Source organism: Lolium perenne, chromosome 7, assembly GCF_019359855.2.
Source record: "Lolium perenne isolate Kyuss_39 chromosome 7, Kyuss_2.0, whole genome shotgun sequence".
NCBI classification, from domain to species: domain Eukaryota; kingdom Viridiplantae; phylum Streptophyta; class Magnoliopsida; order Poales; family Poaceae; genus Lolium; species Lolium perenne.
This window is the reverse complement of record NC_067250.2, coordinates 206,600,788-206,626,351: the sequence shown is the minus strand read 5'-3', so window position 1 is coordinate 206,626,351 and position 25,564 is coordinate 206,600,788.

Below are 25,564 nucleotides of genomic sequence, written 5' to 3'. Positions count from 1 at the left end.
AAATCTTTTTTATTTTTGAGTTATGTTGATCAAAGATATTTTTGAAGAGTTGCTACAGTATCCAATGCTTTAATAGATGTTTGATATGTGTTAGAACTGAATCCAAGTTGATTTATTATTTTTTATTTTACTAATGCTACTAATAAAAAATTATGTGAAGTTTTGTATGAGGGAAGTTTTCACGTGTAGGGCGAGAAGAATGATGTGATGGGATGAAGAATGGAAAAAATCTTAAGCTTGTGGATGCCCCTTCTGACATAGGCATCCCCAATGGGCCTGCCGAAGATGGTACCCGGGGTTTACTGAAGGCCCACGACCCGAAGGATAAGAAGAATCGAAAGCCCAAATTACTATTTAGGAAATCTAGAGTTGTATTAGGAGAGAATACTTGTAATCTTGCGGGATGAGTTGGAAACCCTCCCGGACTCTGTAACTTGTGTATTATGAATCACTCGGCTTCGCCTCCTATATAAGGGGGAGTCGAGGGACAAAGAAAGCATCGATTCATTGTGTCACAAACCCTAGTTTTCATATCGTCGAGCACTTTTCGGCTGAAACCTTCGAGATCTACTTGCCCTCTACTTCCAACTAAAACCCTAGTCTACAACCCGTAGGCATTGACAAGTTAATCCCTTGTCAATTGGCGCCGTCTGTTGGAATTAGAGGCGTCAAGGATCTGATCTCGATGGCACGTTCAAGATCGTCGACTTCGTCAACAGCAAGCAACGCGATGGATAGAGGTAAACAGACCGAAACTGGTCTAGTCGATTTTGTGCCTCACCCGCCCTCCCGTTTGGATGCATATGCGTATCTGGAGGAGCCCATGGAGATGACGTTCAGAAAGTTCCACTTCCGCGTCGAGAAAGAAGGAGCGTATCGTCTCGAAATTCCGAACTCGTCGGAATTATCGGTGGTCGATCCCGATTTTTCGAGCTCAACATCGTCAATCGAGTCAGGCGACGAGGAAACTTCATCGCCACGCTTCATCAGCACCAGGGCAAGCGAAAAGCTCGCCAAGATCTTCAGCGACATGTCCTTCGAGTCATCTGCGGACTCCGATATAAGCGATGACTCGAGCAGCATCGATAGCTTCAACTTCATCGACAGATCCACTACCGTTGGAAAGGTCTTCAACAATCTCTATGATGGTGTCACCAAACCCAGCAAGGTTCAGAATCCAAAATATCATCAGATTTATGCCATCGGAGAACCGAGTCGCGATCAGGAGGAGACGTCAGAGGCTTTCGGTGATTTGGGAAATCCATACGTCGATCCCTCTGACCTTAGGTGAGGTCTAGGCAGTAAATATGTTGGGCCTACACCGCGTTTAAGGGTTCAACTTCCACAAGAAGTGTGGGATAGAGCCGCAAGAGCTATGGATGGTACAGAACCAATGGCCACAACTGCTACGACGGAAGAATTGTAAGCATACCAATATAGGCTCGCCCGAGCTGGAAGAGAATTGGAAAAACAGACAGCTGCTCTGAACAGAAGAAGGGAGGCAGCTTCCGCATCAAGCAGGCGAAGGGCGGAGTTAAGTCGACATTCAGGAACTTTGGGAGATAGCCACAGAGAAGCTCGGAACAGAGCAAGATCTAGGTTGCAAAACATACCTGAAGCTGATAGGGAGAACTTGGTTCAAAACCTCGATATGTCCTTTATGTCGATAGATACAAGAGGGAACATTATCCCTAAGACACCAGAAGCTGGATACATGGCGACGCAAGCATTCATCCTCGCATCCAAGCCACCTCCTAGAGATCCAAAAGAAGCATTGTACAATATGGCCATGGCAGGAGTTGGGGCCATGGGAACGGCGTTTGTAACAACGCCTCCCGAAGGCTCAGCAAGGCAAAATAGTCCACGACCTGCTGCAGCAGCACCAGGTCCCGAGAGAACAAGTGGAGCAAGAGACACAGCAGATCAAGCACGGGTGGACAGAGCACGACAAAATAGAAGGGAACATCGGCACTCTCCGGAGATAGATGACGAGGATATGTGTGGGTTGCCGTGCTTTACAAGGAGGGTCCGGAAAACTCGAGTCCCTTCGGGGTTTAAATTACCCGATAACTTCGAAAAATTCGACGGCCTGCAAGATCCAGAGGATTGGCTAGTTGATTATCTCGAGAAGGTGAAGCTGATAGGAGGAACCAGAGCAACAGCCATGCAGAGCATCCAACTACATCTAAGTGGAGCCGCGCGGTCTTGGATAAAGAAGCTTCCTCCGGGTTCCATCGATAGCTGGGACAATTTCGAGGATGTGTTCATCAAGAACTTTCGATCCACATGCAAAAAACCTGCATCGTTAGAAGAGTTGAGAGCGTGCCGACAAAATCAGGATGAATCAATGAGAAAGTACATCCAAAGGTGGAACATCATTAAAAACTCGGCAGAGAACATATCTGACGAGAGAGCGATAGATGCATTTGTCGCAGGAATCCGACGAGGAGATTTTGTCGAAGACTTGGGGAGAACCAACCCAAAGACAGTATCAGCGTTGATGGAGATAGCAAACAGGTGGGAAGATGGAGAAGATGTTGTCCACAATAAGCGGCACAGGTCGCCTGAAGAGGACCGTGGTCGAAATTTTCAAAATAGACGACGATTTCCTCGACAGTACTCGAGCTATGACGCTCCTGGCCAAATATTGGCTGGCTTTCGAGCAAGCGATGGAGGAAGCAATAGAGATGACTATCAAAGGAGCAGCGAGCAGCGAGGCGACAATAGAGATGATTCCCGAAATAACAGGCAAAATAGTGGGCCAAGGTTCCAGAGACCTTTCGTGTCTCCCGAGGATATGATGAACGGGCCATGTCAGATGCACTTCTATCTCGACAGCAATGGGAAGAGATAGTCAGGACACCTGCAGAAGGACTGTCAAAAATTTCAGGCAATGCTAAGGTTTGCAGGGCAAGCCAATGCTCAGGCGACAAATAGAAACTCTCAAGGGCCCAGGAGTGAGATCCACTTGCCACCTCCTCCCGCAATTACGGACGAAAATTGACACCAGCTCAGAATAGCGGCAGCACCACAACCACCTCCATACGTTGATCCTAACTCCAATGGAGCGGTCTCGATGATTCAGAAGGGTAGGCCGTCCAATAGAGCTCAGAAAGTAATCTCGCGACAGGTGTTCATGGCAGAGAAGATGCCTCCACCAACGATTGAGTACCTAAATTGGTCAGGGCAAGACATTGGCTTCACAATAGCGGATCATCCGCAGCAAGTTCCTCGACCAGAGCAGTCAGCACTCATCTTACCAGCAGTAATCGCAGGATTCGATGTATCTCGAGTATTCATAGATGGAGGCAGCAGTCTAAACCTTATGTACGCAGATGCACTAAGGAAGATGAACATATCTCTAGCAAATCTGAAACCAACCGACACACATTTTCATGGCATCACGCCAGAGAATCCGAGTTATCCGTTGGGGAAGATCAATCTCGACGTTCAGTTTGGGACCCGAGAAAACTACAGAATAGAAAGGCTGGAGTTTGAAGTCGTGGATTTTCCGTCACGGTATCACGCCTTGTTGGGACGACCAGCATATGCCAGGTTTATAGCGGTACCACATTACACATACTTGTTATGGAGGTTACCTGGACCTAAGGGACCAATCACAGTCAAAGGAAGCTTCGCGTTAGCCGATAAATGTGACAAGGATTTTCATCGACTGTCAGAAACTTTCGGGATGCAAGCAGAATACATGGCGTCAAGGCTTACGACTGATTATGATGTGCTGCCAGATGTAGGGAGGCCTAACAAAGAACCAACCTTCAACACTGCAAAAGATTCCAAGGAGGTGCAGATTCACCCGACAGATCCGAAGAAAACGACGTCCATCGCGACAGACATGGACCTCGCATAGGAAAGCGCGCTCGTCGAGTTCCTTCGTGAGCACTGGAAAATCTTCGCATGGTGTCCAGCTGACATGCCAGGAGTACCCAGGGAACTTGCCGAGCACCACCTAAACTTGGATCCAATAGCGAGACCAATTAAACAACCTTTGCAGCGTTTTTCGGAACCAAACCGCAAAGCTATGCTGTCAGAGATTGATCGACTCAGAGAAGCTGGTTTCATTAAAGAGCTGCATACAGAGGCCACGTGGGTAGCAAACCCAGTGCTGGTCCCGAAGAAAAACACTAAAGTCCTTCGCATGTGTGTCGACTTTACGTGTCTCAACAAACACTGTCCAAAGGATCACTTTCCCCTCCCAAGGATCGATCAAATCATCGACTCCACGGCAGGATGTGAACTTCTTTCCTTCCTGGACGCATACTCTGGTTATAACCAGATCAGATTGAAAGAAGAGGATGAGGTCAAAACAGCGTTCATTACACCTTACGGCGTGTTTTGCTATAGAACAATGCCCTTTGGTCTGAAAAACGCGGGAGCAACATATCAGCGGATGATGCAGAAGTGCTTAGCAACACAGATTGGGAAAAATGTACAAGTATACATTGATGATGTCGTCATAACGTCAAAAAAGGGGGCAACGCTAATCGAGGACCTGAAGGAAACTTTCGACAACCTCGACAAGTTTTGTCTCAAGCTGAATTCGACGAAGTGTTCTTTCGGCGTCCCTGCAGGAGAACTTCTCGGGTTTCTAGTCTCAGCAAGAGGGATTGAAGCTAATCCCGAAAAAAATCCAAGCTATCGTAACAATGAGGAAGCCAACAAAGTTGAAAGAAATACAGCAGTTAACTGGGCGAGTCGCAGCTTTAAGCAGATTCGTCGCCAGGCTGGGAGAAAAGGCGTTACCGTTCTACGCTTTAATCAAGCAAGGAGAGAAGTTCCAGTGGAACGAAGAGGCAGATAGAGCCTTCGAGGATCTTAAACGCACAATTTCGACACCACCAATCTTGGTGGCGCCGAAAGAGAAGGAACCCCTCTTGTTATATATTGCGGTCACACCACAAGTGGTCAGCACATCACTTGTTGTCGAAAGAGAAGAGGAAGGAAAACTCCATGGAGTGCAGAGGCCGGTATATTTCATCAGTGAAGTTTTATCGCCTTCAAAACAGCGGTACCCGCAGTACCAGAAGCTAGCATATGGAGTGTTCACAACTGCAAGAAAATTGCGGCACTATTTTTTGGCACACCCGATAATAGTGGTCACGAGGCGCCTCTATCCAATATACTAAACAATCCAGAAGCTACAGGTCGTGTCTCCCTTTGGGGAATAGAACTTTCTCCCCGGGACATCACGTACGAAAAAAGAAAAGCAATAAAGTCACAAATTCTGCCAGATTTCATCGCAGAGTGGATGGAGCTGCAAAACACAGGACCCCCGGATTTATCGAGAACTTGGACTATGAACTTTGACGGGTCCAAGAGGATAGAAGGAGCTGGGGCAGGCGTGATACTCATATCACCTGAAGGCGACAAATTAAAATATGTCTTACGGATGACGTTCCCGAACGCGTCTAACAATGAGGCAGAATATGAAGCTCTTATACACGGGATGAAGATGGCGAAGGCTTGTGGTGCAACTCAACTAAAAATCTTTGGCGACTCACAATTGGTGGCTCAGCAAGTCATGAACCAATGTGATGCAGTCAACGATAGCATGGTGGCATACAAGGAAGTGTACAATGAGCTCGAGAAGTTATTTGATGGATGCGAGGTAAATCACATCAGCAGGCTGAGCAATGATGAGGCTGATGTTCTTGCAAACATCGGGTCGCAGTGTCTCGCAATTCCACCAGGAGTGTTCTGGGAAGAGATAACCGAGAGGTCTACAAAGCCAAAGAAGGCACAGAAGAAGCAGAAGGATGAGAAAACCTCGACAACTCCCAAAGAAGCACTAGAAGAAGAAGAGGAACATGAGCTAGTGATGATGGTGCAGGTCCCATGGATGCAAGCGTACATATCATACATCTTAAGGAAAGAAATACCCGACGACCCAGTTGAAGCAAGGTGAGTTATTAGACGATCCAAAGCTTTTACGGTGGTCAACGGGGAGCTGTACAAGTGAAGTATTTCGGGTGTGTTACAAAGGTGCGTTACACCCGAAGAAGGAAGGATGATCCTGAAGGACGTACACAAGGGAATATGTGGTCATCACGCGAGCAGTCGAGCTATTGCAGCCAAGGTTTTCCGAGCTGGATTTTATTGGTTGACAGCAATTGAGGATGCAAAGGAGATAGTACGAACTTGCGACGTGTGCTAGAGATTTGCCGCGAAGCCTCACTCTCCGGCGGCGGAGATGATGCCAATACCGTTGTCTTGGCCCTTTGCTCAATGGGGCCTCGATATGGTAGGAAAGTTACACAAGGCCTCGCCAGGAGGATACGAGTATATGCTCGTCGCTGTCGACAAGTTCACCAAGTGGATAGAAGGAAAGCCGATAAATTCACCAGACGCAGTGTCGGCAATAAAGTTCGTAAAAAGCATTGTCTTTTGTTTTGGAGTACCTCATAGCATCGTCATAGATAATGGTAGTAATTTTACATCCAAGGAATTCAAGGCATACTGCGCAGAAGTAGGCATCAAATTGCACTTCGCGTCAGTTGGGCACCCGCAAACCAATGGTCAAGTCGAGAAAGCCAATGGCATCATCTGCAACGGTATCAGGAAGCGCTTGTTAGGACCACTGGAAAAAGCTCGACATACGTGGCCAGAAGAGTTGCCAAGTGTATTATGGAGTATTCGAACAACACCAAATATAGCGACACAGGAGACTCCGTTTTTTCTGGTCCATGGAGCAGAGGCAGTACTGCCGATAGAAATAGAGCATGATTCTCCAAGAGTCACGGAGTACGATGAAGAAGCTTCCAGAAGAGCATTAGAGGATGATGTCGACGCACTTGACGAAGCTCGAGATGAAGTATTATCACGGGTCACCAAGTACCAGCAAGACTTGAAAAATTATCACAGTCGACGTTTGCGGCCAAGATCCTTTCAGGTTGGAGACCTAGTTCTACGACTCAAAGAAAACAGCACTGAAAAACTCGAGTCACCATGGCTTGGCCCTTACATCGTCACGGAAGTAATCGAAGGAGGAGCGTACAGGATAAAGGACAAGAAGACAGGAGTTCCCGAGAAAAACCCCTGGAACGTGGCGCAGCTAGGGCGTTTTTACGCTTAGTGTCGAAATATAGTCCTCCTTGTAAAAATACAATGTACTGAAACGCCCGCGAGTTTTCAGATGCACTCTTTTCCTTTCAGGGCACCGAGTGGGGCTGAAAGGTTTTTAATGAGGCGGGCTCGCGGTGCTGCAATATAGTAAAAGATAGTGGTGATATACATCTTTCTTCGTCGACAGGCTCGGGGGCTCATAACCCATGGCGACAAAATATATATATATTCTCGTAAAAATAGTAAATTCATCGAGACAAAAAAAATAAGCTTGAGCTCCGGCCAAAGGCTCGGGGGCTTTACAAGATAGATTGTACTTTACAATATAGACAACTTCATCGTCAAGAAGAATTCAACACAAAAAATATATATGACTTCCCGCAATATAGTACAACTCAGTTGATACCTAATATATTATCTATGGTTAAACCTTTGTTATTTGCAGCCGTCGTCGTATGTTCAGCATAGCTCCCTCTTACAAAGAACTCAGAGTCCATCCGAAGAAGTTTGTCCATCATTTCTTCGGCTACAGGAGTTACAATATCGTTGATTTTGTCGATGTTCCTTTTTCGCTTCGACTGCTTGGCCAGACACTTGGCGACAATCTTCGTCAAATCTAATTTCCGATAGCAGATCTGTATCATAATCATGGAGAATCTTGCCCCAGCAGACAGTTGAGCTCGCACAAAATTATGGATACGAGGGGCATCCTGAAATTTTTCCATTAGAGCAGGAAGAGTGTCCGGTATCTCGTTCCGAGGAAACATTGTACTATAAACCAAAGACAAGGTTCTGGTACAGAAATCAAGGAACTCACGAACTTGACAGGCGCGGTCCTGAAATCTGACAATTTGTCGGGTGCGTTCTGGAGTGGCCCAGAACAGAGAACCATGGTCAAGTGAAAGATTAACCAGGAGATTTGTCCTTGTGTCTACCCTTTGGTCTTCGGCATCAGTGTCTAGAAAGGAACCTATTTGGTGACAGCACAAGAATTTCAAAGGAGGAAACAGCGAAAAAACAGAGGATGTTTTGGTTTGCAAAGTATACCTGACATATCCAAACTTGCTTCATTCATCAACTCGAGCGTAAAATTCTCTCGGGTGGTAGCCTTTGCAGCTTCAGAAACGGCGGCTTCTTTGGCAGCTATGGCTTCTTGAGCCTGCTGCAGTGCAACTTTTTCCCTCTCGGATGATTTTCGAGATTGCTCCATTATTATAAGCGTTTGCTTCTTCATATACTGAAGTTGCTGACGAAGCTCCTCCAAGTCTTGTGTTGAACCCTTACTCAAAGAATCTTCAACAAACTCATTATCAACAGGCACTTTCTTCGAGTGGGAGGAAGCAGGAAAAACATCGGAGGGACGAGGAGTTGAAGTGTAGTTATCAAATATCAACTGAAAATAAAAGTTTTGACATCAATCATCAAGCAAAATAGATTTCCATTGATTCTCAGAATATTTACAAGGCATTAAAATGGAGGATACCCTAACGAACTAGTGGGAAAAGTGTCGCCAAAGCTACTCTGGCGACAGCATCAAAAGGAAAAAAGAAAAAATAAGAAAGACAGGGTGGTCTACTTGACCTCCGGCTTGGATGAGCTTGGAGCAGGAGTTGGCTTGCAACCGAGGAAGGCAAGGATTGGCTTGGAGTTAGGCTTGGCAGCCTTAATCAAAGATTGCCACTTCTTCGTCTCCATCTCCTTTATCTCGTCAACTTTAGTCCAGTCGACGTCCTGTTGGCTGTCAGCAACCAGAGCAATGGTGCCCTCGACGCCAATCTTCAGGCCTTCTTGGCGAAGTTTAAGCCCAAGATCTTCTTGAGAGTTGAAGCACTTGGCAAGAGTTGTGAAAATCTTGGGCTCTTGTTTCTTCGGGAAGAAATAAGGGAAAAGACGTGACAGACCTGCTTTGGCTTTAGCAAGGCCTTCGCGTGCTTCCTCTCCATGAAATTCAAGAAGGGAAAGCTCGTCAAGCAGCTGATCGCCTTCAGGACATTCCAAGTCAAAATCTTGATGTGTTTTCCCTACAAAGAAGCAAAAGAAAGATCGTCAAAGATTGCGCAAGCATAAATTTGACAACCCGAAGAAGTAGCAGAGGTTTGAGGGCTTACTGACAAAACGTCGACTTTGTGATTGCAAGCGACTAAGGATTTCAGCTTCACGAACAGCTTGCTCGGATATGTTGTCGCTCAAGGCAGTTTCCGCGTCATGAAGTCTTTGTCGAAGATCTTCGACAGCGGCAGCATCTGCTTTAGCCTTCTTAGCATCTGTTTCAGCCTTCTTACGAGCCTTTTCACTTTGCTCCAGTTTACGAGCAAGTGCATCAGCACGCTTGTTGGATTCCACAAGGTTTTCTGACAAAATAGTCGGCAGCAATCAAAATCATGACAAGAAAGGAGGGAGAGCTCATTTGCCAGAAGAAGTAGCAAAATATTACCTTCGGCTTTTTTAGCATAGTCACGGTACCCGATGAATTGGGTACCGAGACGGATGAATTCCTTCATCAAAGGCTGACAAAGGAAAAAGAGAAGCAAGCATCAATAAGGTAAAAAGCTCGACAACAAAAAGTAAAAAGAAGCGACAAACAAAAAAGAGTCGATAGCATCGAAAAATATTTTGCACAAAAGAGGAGAAGTAAACAACTTACGTCATCCAGAGGAGGAGGAGTGGAGCTACCAAGTAGTAGGGCAGGCTCCGTGGCTGGCTCGACCCTAGCCCTCTTTGGCGAATGGGCACGGGGGCTTGCAGGCGGAGTTGGATGCTCGATGTTTTGTTGAGGAGGCGAAGTTTCATCTCCGTCAGGATGAGCTTCGGAGACAACTAAAGTACGCGACGTACTCGTTCGAGCAGTCGCGTCAATAGGTTGATCTTCATCCTCGTCACCGCTGCAATAAGATGGCGACAATATAAGAATCAACATAGACAAAAACATTGAGAGCAAAACAACAAAGAGTAATAGGAAACTTACGAGCTAACAAGAGCATCCTCGTAAGGATTGAAAGCAGTCTTCCTTTCAGAAGGACCAGATTCTTCGGCTTTGGAGGAGCCGGAATCGGCGACTTCATCCCTTTTCCTCTTGTTCCTTGGAGAAACAGCGGAAGGAAGGGAGCGTGTCGAGGCAGTGGCCTCAGACCCGGCTTCTTTTTCAGAGGAAGCCGCAGATTTTTGAGAACCGGAGACTTCACTTTCAGGGAGAGAAGTACCCTGGTTGTCATCATCGACAACGGTACATTCTTCGACTTCTCCACCTTCAGGAAGAGGAGGAAGAGAAGCCAGAACAGGGTGGTTCTGCGAAAAACAAAGAGTGTCGACAAAAAGTTATGCAAAAAGACGCTAGCAAGATAGTAGTCGACAAATACTAAAAACTAGAGAAGACAATATAGTAGTCAAGAGGAAAAATTACCTCGGGAAGGGGATTGGCGCCACTATATGGCGTAATGCGGCAAGAGGATGGAATAGTATCCTTCTTGCTGAGCGACGAGATTCTTCGGATCAGTTTCTCCAAATCCTTCACAGGAAGGTCTTTGGAGAGCATGTCGACGTCTTCTTCACCAGCGTACATCCAAAGGGGATTTTTGCGAGCTTGGAGAGGCTGCACTCTAATCCTAAGGAAATAGGTTGTGATCTGAATACCCGACAGTTCCTTGCCACGGGTGTTCTGGAGCTCATGGATGCGAGTCATCAGCGCCTCTGTCGCCAATTTCTCATCTTCCGTGGCTTCAGCATCCCAGGAACGGCGGCGAAGGATTTTGGCTCCTCCATCGAAAGGGGCGATATTGTTCTCCACTGAGTCGGAGCTCTCTTCGTGCACATAGAGCCATCTCTTGCGCCACCCTTGGACAGAGTCGGGGAATTTGACGTCGAAGTACTCAACGTCAGAACGAACACAGATAACAATGCCGCCGATATTATAGGCGACGTTATGGGAGCCATTACGGCGGAGGCAGAAGATGCGCTTCCACAGAGCCCAATTAGGTTGGACTCCGAGGAAGCATTCGCAAAGTGTGATAAAATCGACACGTGAAGGATGGAATTGGGCGTCAGCTGATGCAGCTGAAGCCCATAGACAAAGAGAAGACCTCAAAGAAACTCGTGGATAGGGGGAGAAAGACCGCGGATGAGATGGTCAACGAAACTAACCCGGTATTCGATTGGAGGCGAGGGATAGCTCTCCTCCTTGGGGAAGCGCAGTGCATTCTCCTTCTTGGTGAACCCAAGTTTCTTCAGCAGGTTCATGTCCTGATTAGAGATCTTGGATCTCTCCCACTCCAGATCTTCGGTGGCCATCTTGGATTCGGGAGTGCTATGCATGGTGAGCCGCGCGCGTGGTGGCGTCAATGAGAGTGGAGGAGAAAGGTGCGAGCGTGGCTGGGCGCAAGAGGCAATGGGAGCAGTGGAGGATTTTTGCAGAGGAGAAGCAGAGGTGCGGTGAGAGCGAAAGTTTACAAGGAGGAAGACGATGACCTTAAGTAGAGGTGCGGTGAATCGACGCACCGTTGGATGAAGAAATTGTGAGGTAGATGGTGTACACGTGGACAAGGGGTAAAAAAGTAATTTCACTAAGAAGAGAAAGAACAGGCGCTACAGTGTGTGCGCCAGGAAAAGTGGAGGACGTGTGTCCCCCACTTGCACGACGTGTCAACTGGATGAGCAATTTCGGCCCGCAAGGCAGAGAGAGAGCAGTTCTCGCGTTTTCCCGATACAGCGGTCGTGGCTATCGTCAGCAATGATGTCACCTTGGCAAGAGAAAAATTCGGCTAAGCAGCTTCATAAATAATGGCGACAGCAGAAGATTGTTGATTATTTCGAGAGCCTTTGGTCAAATACAAGTTTTTGATCAACTGCTCGGGGGCTACTTTGGAACAATGAAAAACTCGAGAATGACAAAATGGAAATGTCGAGAGCCTATGATCAAATACAAGCATTTGCTCATAGCCTCGGGGGCTACTCCCATCGGAAGCGCTGTTCGCGCACCCGATAGATATGAAAACTCCGAGAAAGAAGGAAAATATAGCAACGTAAGGCGTTGAGCCTACGCCCAAGCACAAGTCCTTAGCTGTAGCCTTGGGGGCTACTCCCATCGGGAACGCTGTTCGCGTGCCCGATGAAATTATAAAAAAGAGAGAAAGAAGAAGAAAAAGTGAGCATATTTCGAGTTATATAAATAACTCTACATATACTCCCATCGGGAGGGCAATATAAGTCATCAGTTGACTCAACAAAATGTGCTATTCCAACAGCCAAAAAAGCACTCGACAATATATTCTCAGAGCGCCAAAGTTGCGAACAATCTCTGAATGCCGCAAAACTTTGCGAAGGTAAGACCCCAGATCCGTTTTGAGTGGCGTGGCGCCGTCTCTGACGTCGGTTTGCTACTTTTTTCCGTATCAATAGATACGAAGAAAAATCCTAACGGACGCGTTTGGTACCCGATAAAATATGACTGGGACTCGACAGAATGGTAAGACCTTAAGCGGCACCTGTCGAAGTTTACACCAGTATCCTGAGATCATGTCCAGGGACGTGATCTTGAAGTAGGTTTTTGCAGATTGCCACTAGAGCAGTTAACTAGTACCTGATCCGTCAGATGAACTAGCCCCAACTACCATTATCCCTGTACAGTATATAATTACGTATCCAAAGATATGTGATAAAATTCGACAAAGTTATTGAATAAATATAAAGTTGGAGATTTTCCCTGACTCTGCGATTCAAGCAAAATCTCGGGGGCTACTGACATAGGCATCCCCAATGGGCCTGCCGAAGATGGTACCCGGGGTTTACTGAAGGCCCACGACCCGAAGGATAAGAAGAATCGGAAGCCCAAATTACTATTCAGGAAAGCTAGAGTTGTATTAGGAGAGAATACTTGTAATCTTGCGGGATGAGTTGGAAACCCTCCCGGACTCTGTAACTTGTGTATTACGAATCCCTCGGCTCCGCCTCCTATATAAGGGGGAGTCGAGGGACAAAGAAAGCATCGATTCATTGTCTCACAAACCCTAGTTTTCATATTGTCGAGCACTTTTCGGCTGAAACCTTCGAGATCTACTTGCCCTCTACTTCCGACTAAAACCCTAGTCTACAACCCGTAGGCATTGACAAGTTAATCCCTTGTCACCTTCACCCCAAGAAATATTCCATAGGTACAAGCATCAAAGCTTGTGGATGTTTAAGGCATCCCCTCTTCATCAATAAAACAACAGGTCATCTTTCTATGCGCTATATTTTTATTGCTTCATACGCTATGTGTTGTTCTTGGAGCCTCTTTATTTTATTTTTTTGGTTTTATTTTGTTTTGTTTGTTGTAGCATATGTTGTATCCCAGCATATTTGTTTTGGAGAAGACCCGCTCCGTTTTAATTGCATATAATGCTCTAGTTTTCGTTGTTATTGTTCTGTGAGTGTTCTAGTTTTCTGGTACCGTGTTTAGCTCTTGTTATTTCACTTGAATTTTGTTTAGAGCTTGTTAGTATTCTTTATTTATGTATGATTAGCTCTCTGGTTCATTTTTTTTCATCTCTGACATTTATTTCAAATAAGTTGATTGGTGTTGGATACGAAAAATGTTTCATGACTATAGTGATGCAAAAGGAAACTTGTCTAGACTGTGGCATAGACTTTGGCATGTTATGTTGGATGTTATTCCTGTCATATGCTTAGTATTTATTTTTGTAGCATGACTTGTCTCAAATGGCTGAGAGTTCATAATGTGTCATTGAAATAATCATGTGTTGTGTCCATCATAAAAGCATAATATTGTGGTAATCTCCTTTGATGCTTTATTAGGTTGACTTGGCGCATCTTATACCATGTTATGACTATAACCAGTCAACTAAAGCATCTATGATCATTTAGTTTTTTATTTGTAATATCACTTTATTCTTTCATTGATAATGTTTTATTGCTATGCATGATTATGGCCACTAATGCTCTCTTAGTTGGTCGCTCCCAGTCTTTTGCTAGCATTCGCCTGTGCTGAATATGATCTCTACTCATGCATCCAATTACCATAAACCAAAGTTTTCCAATTGTGTCCACCACATCTACCTAGCAGCATTATTGTATTCCAAGTAATTCATCATGTTTTTTATTTTTATCTCTAAATTAAATTTTGGCATGAGAAAATTAGTCAGTAAAGCTCTCACGAACTTGATGGCACATTTACTTTCTTGTACTTAATAAATTTGATCATTGTGAATATCTTATGAAGTTTATATGTTTGCAAATTGCGAGTTGGGAGTTATTATAACCATGCTTGCATGGGGAACACTTTCGATATTGCACTTATATTTAGTTGATGTCATGTTCTTTTGTTTATGGATGTCTAGCATGCGAAATAAAATGGAAAGTTGTAAGTCCATGGAATTTGTATATGAGTTAGAGAAACAACTGGGCCGCTAATCTAAGACATGCATCAGTCATGGTGGAAATTTACAGCTAAACCATAGTGAGCATTCTATGAAGCATTTGCAATAAAAAAAACTATACTCATGGTAAATAAAAAAAATTGATGAGATGCTCATTGTATGTTTGTCTTGTCATTTTGGCATGGGATTGCTCTTACAAGAGTATCTCCATATCATCGGGAAAAAGGTACCACGTTGGCGGTTCTCAATGATACATATATACTTACATTGACAAGAACTTATTTGAGACCTAAGTTGAGTAGCATGAGGTTTAGGTACTCGCATTCAAGGGGCATGAGATTTTCAACTTGTGATTTGCAAGCATATAGCTCTAATTTTTGGCTCACATTAACTTTAACCATTCAAGATGCTTATGATATATAGGGGCAATGAGAGCTCAAAGCTAAGAAGTACCATACTTTTTGGAAGGTTTATAAAACTTGTTTATCTTGCTTACTCTGCAAAGAGTCTCTCTTTTACTTTTATGTCGAGTCTTCATCTTCTACTTTATGCACCAATTAAGAGAGCATAGTTGTCATTATTAGTGCAATGTGCATAGTCCCAAAAATTATTATTGATGTTGATTCATGATTATGACTGTTGGGATTCATAGAAAACAAAAAAATTCCTACCGCGAGAACGAATAACAAGCCAAGATGCAATCTAGAAGATGGTAGCAACGAGAAGATCATGAGACTAACCCTCGAAGATTTTCAAAGCCTATGAGATTAGATCTCATTGATGTTGTAGTCGGTCACTTGCCGCTTTCAAAAGCGCGTAAAAGATCTTGACGGTGCCACAGTCGGGCAGCACCTCCGTACTCGATCACACATACGGTGTTGATGACGACGTCCTTCTCCTCGTTCCAGCGGGCAGCGGAAGTAGTATATCCTCCTCGGAATCTCGACAGCACGACGGCATGGTGTCGGTGGAGGTGGAGATCTCCGGCAGGGCTTCGCCTAAGCGCTATGGAAGAAGATGGAGGAGGAGAGAGGCTAGGGTTTGGGAGAGAGGGAGGCCTTTGGGGCGCCGTCCAGGGGGCCCTATTGTAACATCCCTGTTTTGCTAAACCCTAATTAGGAGTTGTTGTGCATCATGAGCATCATATAAAATGCATTAGGAAAAATTTGCAAATAAATTAAAATGGAAACCCAAGGTTTATGCAAGTCTTTGTCTTTTTGAAATGTGTTCAAATGTTTGAAAACCCCAAAATAAAAGATATGTGGACTTTCAGTTATTACTAGGAAGGCCACTAAATATTTTTCCCTAAAATATTTGGGTTATTTTGGATCACTACAAAGTTGCAAAATGCCAAAATAGAATAGAATTGGTGTTGTTTTAGCTTTTCCACGAAAACCCTCAAAGTCCAAGGGCTATTTTGCAAATCGCCCTTGTCTTCTTCCTCAGCCACACAGGCAGCTGCGTGCCTTGCACAGGGAGGCCGACGCCGGCCACGTCCTGCTCGCCCCACGGATGAGGACGACGTCCTGGAGCCTCCTACACGCCTCTCCCTCGTCTTTATCTCTTCTCCCCCTCACGCGCCACCTTCCTCTCTCTCTGCTGCGCGCCGAAACCCTAGCCGCGCCGGCCGCTCGCCGTCGCCGCCGTTCGGGCCACCCCCGCGCCCAACCGCCACCACCACTGGCTCCGCCTCGCCTTCCTGAGCGTCCTCGTCGAAGGAATCGACGGGGGAGGGCCAGAATCGACGCCACGGCCTCGTCTTCCCCGCGGCCGGCGAGAACGCCGACGGCGCCGCGCGGCGCCTGCAGGCCTCCCCGGCCGAGCTGAGCCCTCCACGATGCTCCTGGTGAGCTGCCGGTGCTCCGGCGCCCCTCCGTTCTCCCTCTCGCCCTCTCTAGCGCCCCCGCCTCGCTGACCCGTGCCCGGCCGCCGTGCTGCTCGCCGTGGTCGCCGCTCCGGCGACCATCTCGGGGCGGCGCCGCCTTCCAGAGGTCGCCCGCGTCGAGGCGCGTCCAACGCGCCCGCTCACGCTGCCCCGCGCGCCTCCAAACGCCCAGGCCGTGCCCGACCTGGCCGGCCAGGCCATAGGCGACGTCATGCTGACGTCATAATGACGTCAGCCTCCCTTTTCTTTTTTTGTAATTCATTTTCTGAATTTGTTTAAAATTTGTAAATTCAATATCTTTTTCATTTTTAAATCAGAAAAAGATGTATAATATGTCAAATTGATCAGAAAAGTGAAACCTATCCATCTAAGCTATCATCATGCATAGTTAAACAACTTCAATTAACAATTTTTGTTAGAATACCGAAATACCACTTTATGGAAGTCATCGAAATGCAATGTTTTATGCATTCGAATTCCATTTAATTTGACCATGATGTATTAGGGTTAGTTTCAATAACTTTAACCTGTCATATCATCATCTTTGTTTGCGCATTGCATCGATGCCATGTGTTGATTGTTCTACCTTTCCGGTGTTTGCTTCTTCGCGATCGATAGAGCACGAGTCCGAGCCGATGAAGATCGACAACACCGAAGATCAATATTGTCCACCGACAAACAAGTCAAGTACAAGTTTATCGAAGCTCCACTTCGGTTTGTCAGGGACAAAGGCAAGCCCTAGCCTGGTTCATATAAGTTTTACAAATGCTTTTACTCTGGTTCCTTCATATTGCATGCGATTCAACTGTCTTTTATCGATAGGTAGAGTTATCCTATCTGTTGCATGTTTCACCCTTGTAGCCTCAAATCCATGATCCACTGCTCCTAGCATAACTAGGTTTGGCATGTGTGCATCGCTAGAGCCTTTATCTCTTTATGCTTAGCCATGCTTAGTTTGTTACGCTGCTACTCCGGTCTTCGGACTGGAGCCTTACAATGATATGAATCTAGCATGACATGTTGACGTGGTAAGTATAGAGATTTTGTTAAACATGATTAAAGGCTCAGACGAGAGGCCACATTGGGATGTGGTGGGTTGTTTCGTTTCTGCCGACCCTAGGAACCGAGTTCTCGCCTCTTGAACCAAGACTGAGCGTACAACCACGCGAGGCCCTATTATGGTACCCTCTCGACTCACTAACTTGCCTAGTAGATTCCATGAGTCACATAGTTTGCGCGTTATTTGGACATATGCATCGAAAATGTTTGTGAAAAGGTGCATAGCATACAGGTAGGTAAGCGTGGCCGTGGTGGCTGGGGTTAGAGTCCCTGGGGAAACCCACCTCGCCTCACATCGTTAAGGACCGACTTCGGGACTTGACCCGTTACGGCGGAACAATCCTTAGCGCGTGACTCATGGTCTCGGCGACAGCAAGGTAAAGGTCGTGGTCAACCACTCTCTGCCGGCTTTCCAAGGAAGAGAGCTAATGTACTGGCACTAAGAATCGGTTGGCACGTGTGGGTAAAGTTGTGCACCCCTGCAGGGTAATGAATCTTTTCGAAAAGCCGTGTCCACGGTTACGGACGACTTGGGAACGGACGTGGAGATCATAGAGAACTTTAACCTAATCGTAAAACTTGGCAACCAATGTGTGTTTACGGCTACCTTCTTCGGGTGTTGAGGGGGTAATCCGAGGATAGTGGTTCGAGATGATGAAGATTGGTGGATACAATATGATGATCAGTAGAGCTAGAGATGTCGCTCTCTTATCCCCTTTCAAAGGTTCTGAGTAGTCGAGCTTCTCCTCTCTCTCGTCTTACAAAGGAAAACTAGCTTTACGCAAAAGAAGCTCCACAGAAAGCCTGCATACCCGCTTTGCTAAAATGTTGTACTAAGTCTTGCTGAGTCCCTGTACTCAGCTTTGCATGCTTTTGTTTCAGACGAAGTCGCTCCAGCAGATGGTGGTTTCTAGTCGACATCGATGAGTAGCTTGGGGTTCCCAGGTGGCAGCCTGGAATCTATGGGCTGGGACGTCGCCGTTATGCTCCTGGCCTCTTAGGCCTTTTGCTATCTTGCTATGTCTAATAGCATAACTTCGCTTCCGTTGATTGATGTTTGCCAGGTCAGTGACCTCTGCTTGTAATACTTTGGTTCTTCGCTCAGGTATGAGCTTGTATTACTTTTTGAGTCGTAGAGTCACTGTTGTGTTACCGATTCTCTCACTGTATTCTCTCGAGCTCTAGGTTAGGCTTTTGTCAGACGAACATCTGGTATTTGTCTAACCCTGATCCCGGGGGTGCCACAGGTTTTGGTATCAGAGCAGGACTGCCTGTAGGAAGCCCTTTCTACTGGTCGATGTTGAGTCTAGTGTTTGTGAAAACTATTTGAAAGCTAAAAGTATTTGCGAAAATCTGATTAGGCTTCTTTTTACTCCTTATCTGGTATCGCTCTAATTCTAAGGTGCCTTACCTTGTGTTGATTTGAAAGTTTTCCTATCTCTTCTAGTCTTTCAAACTTAGGTGCCTTAAGGGCATGTCGTTTCAAAACCAGTTAACCTAGTGCAGAGTTCTCTAGAGTCGTGTGTGTTCTTTGCTCCCTTTTTGTTTTGTTTTGTTTCAACAGAGAGATTCCTTTCCATCATGATCTCTCTATTTTCTAGGTTCCACAAAATTCTGTTCTAGGCTTCGAGGTTTCCTTTCGCCTTGAATGCCTTCTTTCTATTTGCTTGGTACTTTGGAAGCCTTGCATGACTTCTAGAATCTACATCGTGATTACTACCTCGCAGTGTCCTTTGTGTCACTCATCTAGTAGTTACTACTTTCTCGGGTTTTAACCCTTGGACTTGAACCTAAGGTCCCCGATTGTGCTAGATTCTGTTTTATGAATCTAAGTACATGAAGCTGGCCTTTAACCCAAGATCCATGCCATTGAACACTGGCGTTAATGTTCAAACATTACATCGGGATGGCTAAATCCAAATCAAGCTAGCCTTAAAGCTTGTGGTTGTTGTCGTGTTGAATTGCGGCAATAAATATCTTCCCCCTTCCACTAGCTATCGCGGAGATTCTTTCATTGAACCAAATAGATCACCACAAGAGTGCTCTTTGAGAGTATTATATCTATGTCTGTGACTCCGCCACACCTTCTTTTTTCAACATGAGTTTCACAAAAGTGTTAACTTGTGCATCTACATCTCAGGAATTCTGATCTTGATTGTGTTCCTCCTATTTAGTTTCTTTCCAACCTTTGTCTGCTAGTGAGTAGACAAGTTCTAAATGTGCATTGGTGTTTTCCAAATGTATGTTATTCTTGTGGTTCTTCAAGACATTCCACTTCAGTATGTCAGGAGAAACAAACTCCAGTACCTCGTCCGTTTCTAAGACTTGGTCAAAGTGTTGTAATCTGCAGATTAAGAGGCCTCGTTAGCTTCTGTTCTGTTCTACCTTAGACTATCACCCTCTTCTATATCATGAGATCGTGTTGTATCATGACCTTATTGATGAAGTGATAATCTTACATATCTTTACTCACCCTTTCTCCGAGCTGTCTATGCTTGGGAATGTTGGGGTTTGCGTATTGATGTAGCCATCCGAGATTCTTAGCAATTCTAATTGTTTTGAAATCCAAGGACAATTGATGTCATTCCTAGCATAATTGGTTCGCCAATTATTAAGCGAAGTCTGATTGTGCTACCAAGTCCATTCATTCAGACGCACATCTTCGGTCAAAGAGTTAGGTTTATGCTGAAGCTCTCAAGACCATATCGTTTGCTTTGTAAAGCAAGATTCCCTCTTGAATTCAGTGATATACCGGTGGTTCGTGATATTCTGGATGTCTTTCTAGGAGTATCACCATGTTGTTACATGACCGTGTTGTCGAGTTCATGAGTACGTTGGTTCGTTCAACTACTCCTTCTCCAAGAACCGTGCTGGATAACGCTGGACTAGTTGGTTGAGCTTAATCAACAACTTGGAGAGTTGAAAGACAAAAGGTCTATCCAACTTTGTTCCTTCATAAAGGGATGTCTAGTGTTGTCTGTGTTGAAGTCAGAAAGTATCTCCTTTATGGATATGCTATCTTTCCCATATTTGATCTGAGCTTGGGCTATCGTCAAATCAAACTCAGTTCCAAGGACTATCTTGATGATGTTATACTCATGGTGCTTCGCTTGAGTACATCTTCTTATCCTTTGGTCTGACCAATACTTTTGCCTCGTTCAGACAACATATGAGAACATCTTATTGGAGTATCTTGATAGTTTGTTATTGAGCCCATCGATGACATTCTTATTTTCTCCATGCTTAAAGAGATTCATATTGAATAGTTGGCCTTAATGTTGGAAACTTTTAGGAACCATCTTTGTGTTATCATGAAGTATGTGTTCTAGATGCTGGAAGTGACCTTCTCTAGTTCACGTGCACTTGCTGAAAGATGTCGCCGTGGATCTGAGTCGAGTTCCCTTTGTTATCCTCGGGAATCATCGCAAGTCGGTCAGGCATGTGCGAAGTATTCTTGATATGGAAGGTTGTTACCTCCATTCCTTGAAACATTCCTCTATGCACACTAAGCTACTGACTGGTTTGTTCAAAAAAAAGAGAAGCAGCTGAAGAGCTTCAATATCTTCTTTGATGTCCCCACAAGGACTCACTTGTGTTACCTTGCAAGTTCATGTGCACGCAATTGCCTTTGCAGTCGCAACCACATGTATTACGCAATCTAGCTCAATCCTCTGGAGCTTGACATTATAGTCTATATCTTGAGAATCTAGCAACTTTACCTTGGTGGTAACTATTGCAAAACTTCTATTCGGACATTCTGAGTCTGAAATATCTTTATACCTAACCTAAGCTGAATCCCAAGTGGCAATGATGGTTAGTGTTCCTCAAGGATTTTTGACATAGGTCTCTTTGTAAATCCGGCAAGATTGATGTCGTGGTTAACACAATTAGTCGGAAGGCCTAATGCCATAATCTCTTGAATCATCAAGAATAACCACTCTCAATAAGGATCTTGTGCGACTTATTCTAGGAGTTGCCCTTATGATGTCTTTTCAATTCCGGAGTCTGACCTTCACTTGATGACCTATTGAAGGCTGGTCAATAGCCTAATATTGGTGTCTAGAATATCAAGGAGAACATTATAAGCAGAGTTGTTAAATGTATCTCGGTCAATCCCTCGAAATCATTTCTCCGCTGACAACAACTTTGTTCGGGAAATTTCACTCCCCAATGATCCTTGCTACGTCTTTCGACGATGCTTATTCCCTTACTTTGGCTTACCTGAAATTCTAATCAATTCACACGTTGTGTGAATTCGTCAGTCATCTAGGCCCTAGCCTTTTGAGTAAACAACAATCATTTCATGTACCCTTGCCAGAAAAGTGACTATGATTCTTAAATCCAAAGTTGCTATGGTTGGATAGTCATTTGTGTTTCCACGAGTCACCCTCTCTAAGAGTGCCTCGCCATGGTATCAAAGGCAGTTTAACTCCTCGCTACCTTGTCCCTTCGTATTCTTGTCAAGCTTGGAGCAATTGCCTACCAAAATTTGAAACTTCTTCTGTCTTCTTCGTTACCTTGACGTGTTTCATGTTTATCAACTCAAGAGTTGTTTCTAAACACTCCTTCCATGAGTTGACCATGAAATACTTGATCTTTGTGAAGATCCACCATCCAGTGTCATTCCCTCTTTCCTTTAGAGTGAAGAAAGCAAAATGAAGAGCTCTTCATAGTGTTAAAGATCAACCTCTTCATGGTGATGTGGGTCAACTTCTTCATGGTGTCGTGGATGAACTTCCTCAACAAACCAGATCGGTGTAGTATCAACAAGCGAGTTGAAGACCGTCGTAGTCCTTGTTACCTTCTCTTTTCCTACCTTAGGAATCTCGGGGACGAGATTCTTGTAAGGGGTAGAGTTCTAACATCCCTGCTTTGCCAAACCCTAATTAGGAGTTGTTGTGCATCATGAGCATCATATAAAATGCATTAGGAAAAATTTGCAAATAAATTAAAATGGAAACCCAAGGTTTATGCAAGTCTTTGTCTTTTTGAAATGTGTTCAAATGTTTGAAAACCCCAAAATAAAAGATATGTGGACTTTCAGTTATTACTAGGAAGGCCACTAAATATTTTTCCCTAAAATATTTGGGTTATTTTGGATCACTACAAAGTTGCAAAATGCCAAAATAGAATAGAATTGGTGTTGTTTTAGCTTTTCCACGAAAACCCTCAAAGTCCAAGGGCTATTTTGCAAATCGCCCTTGTCTTCTTCCTCAGCCACACAGGCAGCTGCGTGCCTTGCACAGGGAGGCCGACGCCGGCCACGTCCTGCTCGCCCCACGGATGAGGACGACGTCCTGGAGCCTCCTACACGCCTCTCCCTCGTCTTTATCTCTTCTCCCCCTCATGCGCCACCTTCCTCTCTCTCTGCTGCGCGCCGAAACCCTAGCCGCGCCGGCCGCTCGCCGTCGCCGCCGTTCGGGCCACCCCCGCGCCCAACCGCCACCACCACTGGCTCCGCCTCGCCTTCCTGAGCGTCCTCGTCGGAGGAATCGACGGGGGAGGGCCAGAATCGACGCCACGGCCTCGTCTTCCCCGCGGCCGGCGAGAACGCCGACGGCGCCGCGGCGCCCTGCAGCCTCCCCGGCCGAGCCGAGCCCTCCACGATGCTCTGGTGAGCTGCCGGTGCTCCGGCGCCCCTCCGTTCTCCCTCTCGCCCTCTCTAGCGCCCCCGCCTCGCTGACCCGTGCCCGGCCGCCGCGCTGCTCGCCGTGGTCGCCGCTCCGGCGACCATCTCGGGCGGCGCCGCCTTTCCGAGGTCGCCCGCGTCGAGGCGCGTCCAACGCGCCCGCTCACGCTGCCCCGCGCGCCTCCAAACGCCCAGGCCGTGCCCGACCTGGCCGGCCAGGCCATAGGCGACGTCATGCTGACGTCATAATGACGTCAGCCTCCCTTTTCTTTTTTTGTAATTCATTTTCTGAATTTGTTTAAAATTTGTAAATTCAATATCTTTTTCATTTTTAAATCAGAAAAAGATGTATAATATGTCAAATTGATCAGAAAAGTGAAACCTATCCATCTAAGCTATCATCATGCATAGTTAAACAACTTCAATTAACAATTTTTGTTAGAATACCGAAATACCACTTTATGGAAGTCATCGAAATGCAATGTTTTATGCATTCGAATTCCATTTAATTTGACCATGATGTATTAGGGTTAGTTTCAATAACTTTAACCTGTCATATCATCATCTTTGTTTGCGCATTGCATCGATGCCATGTGTTGATTGTTCTACCTTTCCGGTGTTTGCTTCTTCGCGATCGATAGAGCACGAGTCCGAGCCGATGAAGATCGACAACACCGAAGATCAATATTGTCCACCGACAAACAAGTCAAGTACAAGTTTATCGAAGCTCCACTTCGGTTTGTCAGGGACAAAGGCAAGCCCTAGCCTGGTTCATATAAGTTTTACAAATGCTTTTACTCTGGTTCCTTCATATTGCATGCGATTCAACTGTCTTTTATCGATAGGTAGAGTTATCCTATCTGTTGCATGTTTCACCCTTGTAGCCTCAAATCCATGATCCACTGCTCCTAGCATAACTAGGTTTGGCATGTGTGCATCGCTAGAGCCTTTATCTCTTTATGCTTAGCCATGCTTAGTTTGTTACGCTGCTACTCCGGTCTTCGGACTGGAGCCTTACAATGATATGAATCTAGCATGACATGTTGACGTGGTAAGTATAGAGATTTTGTTAAACATGATTAAAGGCTCAGACGAGAGGCCACATTGGGATGTGGTGGGTTGTTTCGTTTCTGCCGACCCTAGGAACCGAGTTCTCGCCTCTTGAACCAAGACTGAGCGTACAACCACGCGAGGCCCTATTATGGTACCCTCTCGACTCACTAACTTGCCTAGTAGATTCCATGAGTCACATAGTTTGCGCGTTATTTGGACATATGCATCGAAAATGTTTGTGAAAAGGTGCATAGCATACAGGTAGGTAAGCGTGGCCGTGGTGGCTGGGGTTAGAGTCCCTGGGGAAACCCACCTCGCCTCACATCGTTAAGGACCGACTTCGGGACTTGACCCGTTACGGCGGAACAATCCTTAGCGCGTGACTCATGGTCTCGGCGACAGCAAGGTAAAGGTCGTGGTCAACCACTCTCTGCCGGCTTTCCAAGGAAGAGAGCTAATGTACTGGCACTAAGAATCGGTTGGCACGTGTGGGTAAAGTTGTGCACCCCTGCAGGGTAATGAATCTTTTCGAAAAGCCGTGTCCACGGTTACGGACGACTTGGGAACGGACGTGGAGATCATAGAGAACTTTAACCTAATCGTAAAACTTGGCAACCAATGTGTGTTTACGGCTACCTTCTTCGGGTGTTGAGGGGGTAATCCGAGGATAGTGGTTCGAGATGATGAAGATTGGTGGATACAATATGATGATCAGTAGAGCTAGAGATGTCGCTCTCTTATCCCCTTTCAAAGGTTCTGAGTAGTCGAGCTTCTCCTCTCTCTCGTCTTATAAAGGAAAACTAGCTTTACGCAAAAGAAGCTCCACAGAAAGCCTGCATACCCGCTTTGCTAAAAGGTTGTACTAAGTCTTGCTGAGTCCCTGTACTCAGCTTTGCATGCTTTTGTTTCGCATTTAAGTCGCTCCAATGAGATGGTGGTTTCTAGTCGACATCGACGAGTAGCTTGGGGTTCCCAGGTGGCAGCCTGGAATCTATGGGCTGGGACGTCGCCGTTATGCTCCTGGCCTCTTAGGCCTTTTGCTATCTTGCTATGTCTAATAGCATAACTTCGCTTCCGTTGATTGATGTTTGCCAGGTCAGTGACCTCTGCTTGTAATACTTTGGTTCTTCGCTCAGGTATGAGCTTGTATTACTTTTTGAGTCGTAGAGTCACTGTTGTGTTACCGATTCTCTCACTGTATTCTCTCGAGCTCTAGGTTAGGCTTTTGTCAGACGAAGATCTGGTATTTGTCTAACCCTGATCCCGGGGGTGCCACACCTATGGTGGTGCGGCCAAGAGTGGCTGCCCCCCTCCCTCTCCTCCTTTTTATATAGGTGGAATTCCTAAGGGTTTGCCCAAAGATCTGAATAAGACCCCAATTCAAAAACTGCCATATGGACGAAACCTAGAGGGACAGGGACTCTCCCTTTCCCCCCTTTATTTGGCCGGCCAAGGAGGTGGAGTCCACCATGGACTCCACCCTCCCACTTG